This window comes from Pan troglodytes, chromosome 5 (genome assembly GCF_028858775.2).
Source record: "Pan troglodytes isolate AG18354 chromosome 5, NHGRI_mPanTro3-v2.0_pri, whole genome shotgun sequence".
Lineage (NCBI taxonomy): Eukaryota > Metazoa > Chordata > Mammalia > Primates > Hominidae > Pan > Pan troglodytes.
The window spans coordinates 157,656,487-157,662,699 of NC_072403.2; positions in this window are offsets into that span (position 1 = coordinate 157,656,487).

Genomic DNA, 6,213 nt, shown 5'->3' on the forward strand with positions numbered 1-6,213 from the left:
GATTATATTTATATATTTCCATCTTCAAATTGTCTCTGTCTCCTTGCACTTTACTAAAGCAGTTAAGAGAAGCCATGCAGTACCCTGAACACTTTTCTGCTTAGCAATTTTTTCCATCAAATATTCTAGTTTATCACTCTTAAGTTCTAACTTCCACAGAGTCCTAAGATACAGACACAACTCAACCAAGTTCTCTGCCACTTTATTACAAGGATGGCCTTTCCTCCTGTTTCCAATACCTTGTTCTTCATCTGCATCTGAAATGGCAGAGTAGTCTTCACTGTATTTCTACCAACATTCTGTTCACAGCCACTTAAGTAATCTATAAGAAGTATAAGGTCCTCTCTGCAGCTCTCCTTTTCTTTTAACCCTTTACCAGAATCACCCTTTCGCCCCACTCATGGCAATATAGGCTTTTTCTAGCCTGCCCCTACCAACTGTATCAGCCTCTGCCTATTACCTAATTTCAAAGTCACTTCTACATTTTCAGGTATTTGTTATAGGAACACCCCCATTTATCAGTACCAATTTCTGTCTTAGCCCATTTTGTGCTGCTAAAACAAAATACCACAGACTAGGTAATTTTTACAAAAAATAAATTTATTTTCTCACAGTGCTGGAGGCTAGGAAGTCCAAGATCAAGGTTAAATAGGCAGATTTGGTTGTCTGGTGAGGGGTGTATCCTTCAGAAAGGAGAAATGCTGTGTCTTTACATGATGGAGTTAAGTGAGTCAAATGCTAGACAAAGCTTTTTTTTTTTTTTAAAAAAAAGGTCTTAATCCCATTTATGAGGAAGCAGCCCTCATGGCTTAAATCACCTCTTAAAGGCCCTGCCTCTTAACCCTTTTCCTGTTTGCTGAGAATACTCACCAGTGGTGCTTGCAGCTGTAGCAATTACCCTGAGATAACTTTGCTATGAAATATCTCACTCTTATTATTATTTTCGCATTGCTCTAGCATATCGACTTTGGAAACAAAAGACATCATTCTATTTATAGCATTCTACATTTAGTAGTGGTATTTTCATTTACAAAATACAGTTATTTGCATTCACTGAAAATGTCAAATCCTAGAAAATGTAGCATTTCTACATGTGATGTTAACATCATTCTGAACAGTTGTTGGCCAAGGATTCATTTGATGAATCTGATTTTTCTGAAATAGACGATTCTGATGATCTAATCAATTCTGATATTAGTTCTGTTTAGAAATAATGCCAGCCAAGAACAGTTTTTATATTTTATTTTCACATTGGAAAATCAAGTCCGATTTGCTGCAGCCTCAAAGAGCATGTTTAAGTAAAATTAAATGAGTGCTGGCCATGAGCTGCATTTTTAAAATTCTAAACAGGAAAAGGGTTAATACTATCTAATTGGCAAGACCTGAATTTTAGAGGGGAGACATTCAAACCACAGGGGTGAAATTCCATTTGGTAAATTCTAGCTCATTTACCAAAAAACTCAAAAACTGCTAGTTTTGAGTAGGGTCTAAAGCAGGAGAAGGCTCCGCAACACGTCTAGGCTGCTGTGCAAGCTGCTCTGCCACTTGGGCCATATGACCTAGCAGCTCCAAGCGTACTTGAGGTGTCAGTGGCAGATAGGGATAATGTTTGCAGCCTTTGGCAGGCCTCCATAGGTGAATTGCAACAAAGGCCTTTAGGATTTTGGAGCACTGCCCTGCTGTCATCCACAAATAACTACTCTCTTTTTGAGAGACAGCTCTTGGCCTGCTACTGAGCTTTAGTAGAAACTGAAAGCTTGACCACAGGCCACCAAGTTACCATGTGACCCAAGATCCCTATTATGAACTGGATATTCTCTGATCCACCAAGCCATAAAGTTAGGCATGCACAGCAGCACTTCATCATCAATGTAAGTGGTATATACATGATCAAACCCAGGCAGGTCCTGAAGGCACAAGTAAGGTCCATGAAGAAGTGGCACAAATGTCCATGGTTTCTGCTGTTGCTACAATGGCTCCTCTTCTCAGCCTGTAGCTGTAACCTCATGGGAAGTTCGCTATGATCAACTGATGGGAAGAGAAGACTCAGGCCTGGTTAATAGATAGTTCTGAACAATATGTGGGTACTACTGACAGTAGACAGCTAGCTGCAGCTCTACAGCCCCTTTCTAAGACATCTCTGAAAGTCCAAAGGTGAAGGAATATCTTTTTAGTGGGGTAAACTTTGGGCAGTGCCCCTGGTCGTGTGCTTTGTGTGGAAGGAGAAAGGGCCAGATGTGTGATTATATACCAATTCATGGGCTGTAGTCAATAGCTTGGCTGGATGGTCAAGGGCTTGGAAGAAACATGGTGAAAAACTGGTGACAAAAGAAATATGATGAAGAGGTATGTGGATACACCTTTTTAAATGGGCAAAGGACATAAAGACATTTGTGTTCCATGTGAATACTCACCAAAGGATGGCCTCAGTAGAGGAGAATTGTAAAAAACAAGTAGGTAGGATGACCCAGTCTGTAGATACAGTAAGTCTCTTTCCCCAGCCATTCCTGTAATTGTGCAACAGATTCATGAACAAAGTGGTCATGGTGGCAGGAATGGAAGTTAGCGTAGGATCAGCAACACAGACTTCCACTCACAAAGGCCAACCTGGCCATGGCTACTGCTGGTGCCCAATCTGCCAGCCCCAGAGGCCAACACTAAGCCACTGATATGATTAGCCAAGCATATGGTGGCATGGCAGGTTGATTACATTAGACCTAATAGACACTTACTCAAGGTATGTATTTGTCTTCTCTTCATGCAATATTCTGTTAAAAGTATCATCTGTGGACTTACAGAATGCTTATATATATATATATCCTATTATATTTATTTGTATTACTTTACATATGTATGTACACACACACACACACACACACACACACACACACTAAGAGGAGTTTATTATTAACTTACACGATCACAATATCCCACAATAGGCTGTCTGCAAGCCTGAGAAGCAAGGAGAGCCAGTCTGAGTCTCACAACTGAAGAACTTGGAGTCCAATGTTTGAGGGCAGGAAGCATCCAGTATGGGAGAAAGATATAGGCTGGGAGGCTAGGCCAGTCTCACTCTTTTCATGTTATTCTGCCTGCTTTATATTTGCTGGCAGCTGATTAGATTGTGCCCACTAGATTAAGAGTAGATTTGCCTTCCCCAGCCCACTGACTCAAATCTCTTTTGGCAACACCCTCACAGACACACCCAGGATTAATACTTTGAATCCTTCAATGCAATCAAGTTGACACTTAGTATTAACCATCACAAGTCCACCCCTTGTCAACTTGAACCCATACACATCTCCTGAGATCATACATAATTTTCAAATAAAGACAATAATAAGGTCATAATTACACCTAACATAATACAACTATCCTTTGTACAACCGGAAATGTACCAATCCCCAACCCAAATACTATTACATAAAGTTAACAGTACTTAAATGCTGATATGAAATCAATAAATCTTATGTCATATGATAAAGGAAAAGGAAATAAAACAAGATATTTTCTTAGTACAAGTATATACAGGCACAAATACGTTTTTAACAAAAGAAGGGAGGAAATCCTCATGGTAGTTACAGTCCTCGTTTCTGCAGTTGGTCATGTGGTCATAGCTGGTACTGATGACTACCTTTCTCTACTACCCATTCTGTATTCCCTTTGCCTTCAGTAAGCACCTCAGCAGATCATGGTTTTTTTTCCTGGTGGGGTGACCCAAACCTTCATTCCTGAGGGTTCTGGGCCACTTGTAGTCCTGCCTTAATTGGGCTACTGAGTTTCCCATTGACCTTAATCACAGGGCATGGTAATACTAAGAGACGCCCTAATGGATCTCCTGTATTCCATGCATACTCTTCCTTACCTCTGTTGTGGAGTAGTAGACTGATTTTATCTTGATAGTCTGGGCCAATCACCCCAGCCAACACTGTAACTCCCTTCTTAGCCTGTTGACTTAAAGGTAGGAGGAACCCAAAGTGTCCAGATGGCAATCTTAATTTCCAGTTTAATGGAATAATTGTTGTGTCTCCTGGTGGCAGCGTCTCCCCTTTGAAACTAAGATCTCTAGGCCAGCAGAATGTAATGTCACAGGAACAGGAAGCAAAAATTTTGCTAGTGGATCACTAAGGGTGATGGTGAGTGGTGCCACTTCCACTCTTATCCATGGTTATAGTATCTCATACAGCATTGCTTCTGACCAAGAAACTCATGTCATAGTGAAAGAAGTGCAGCAATGGGCTCATGCTCATTGAATTAACTCAGCTTATCGTGTTCTCCATCATCTTGAAGCAACTGTCTTGATAAAATGGTGAAATGGCCTTTTACAGTGCCAGCTAGATGATAACACTTTGCAAGACTGGAGCAATGTTCTCCAGCAGACCACAATTGCTCCAAATCAACACCCAGAATATGGTACTCTTTCTTCCATAGCCAGGATTCATGGATCCAGGAATCAAGGGGTGAAAATGGGTGTGGCACTACCCACCATTACCCCTAGTTACACACTAGCAAAATTTTTGCTTCTTATTCCCACAACTTTATGCTCCACTGGCATGGGTGTTTTAGTTCCAGAGGGATAAATGTTTCTACCAGGAGACATAACAATTCCATTGAGCTAGAAGTTGACTGCTATCTGGCCACTGTGGGCTCTTCATGCCTCTGAGTCAGCAGGCTAAGAGAGGAGTAACAGTGTTGGCTGGGGTGACTGATATGGACTATCAAGGAGAAATTGGACTGCTATTCTACAATGGAGGTAAGGAAGAGTATGTCTGGAATACAAGATATCCCTAGGGGGGCTCTTATTACTACCATACCCTGTGATTAAGGTCAGTGGGAATTTATAATTACCCAATCCAGGCAGGGCTGCAAATTGCTGAGATCCTACAGGAATAGACGTTTGGGTTACTCCATCAGGCAAAGAACAATAACCAGCTAAGGTGCTTACTGCAGGCAAAGGGAATACACAACGGGTAATAGAACAAGGTAGTTATAAATACCAGCTACAACCATGTGGCCGGTTACAGAAACAAGGGCTGTACAATCTCTATTTTGTTAAGAATAGGTTTTTGTATATATACACATATATGAAGCAAATATCTTTGTTTTCATTGCTTTCTTATCCTTTGTCATGTAACATAATATGTATTGAGCTTGTATAAGTACTGTTAATTTTACATCACAGAATTTTAGTTATGGGATATTAGAAAAGGAGTAAACATCATTCAAGAACTTTACCTCCTCTTCTGGGGAAAGGATTCGTGAGTTTTTGATTTTGCACAAGATAGCTGTATTGTTATTCAGAGATTAAGTATGATAAAGAGATGTGTATGGGTGCTAAGTTGAAAAGGGATGAACTTGTGATGGTTGATTTTGGGTGTCAACTTGACTGGATTAAGAGATATCCAGATAGGTGGTATAGCATTACATATCTTCAGTGCTTCAGTAGGCACTAAGCCCATCCCCCTTCTGCTGAAAGGAAAACAAACCCAGGTGTTTTAGCATTCAATTAGAATGACTGGACTGCCCTACGTATGTCCATGAGGGTGTTTCCAGTGGAGATAGGCATTTTAGTCATTGAACTGAGTGGGGATGATCTGCCATCAATGTGGGTACGCACCATCTGATCAGCTGGGGTCTTGGATAAAACAAAAACATGGAGGAAGGGTGAATTCTTGCTGTCTGTCTTCTGGAGCTTGGGCACCCTTTATCTTCTTCCCTTGGATATCAGATCTCCAGGTTCTCTGGCTTTGGGACTCCTGCACTCACACTGGCAGCCCCCTAGGCTCTCAGGCCTTAGACCTCATATTGAGAGTTACACCATCATCTTCCATTCTTTGGTTGTGAAGTCTTCAAATATGATCCAGGCTACTGGATATCCTGGTCCTCCAGGCTGCTGGATCTCCTGGCTCTCCAGCTTGCAGATGGCCCATCATGGGACTTCTCAACTTCCACAATTGAGTGAGTCAATTTCTCTAGTTAGATAGATAGATAGATAGATAGATAGATAGATAGATAGATAGATATCTCCTATCAGTTCTGTCGTTCTGGATAACCCTGACTAAAACAGTAGCTTTACAGTTGAAAAAAAGAGGCAAAAGATAGTTCTGATTTTGAATTGGCTCCAGTTTTTAATATTCAGGTAGATTAAGTGAAAATTTCCTCAACGTTTATGGTACACTTAAATAGGTGTGATTCTTCTTATTCCTATACACA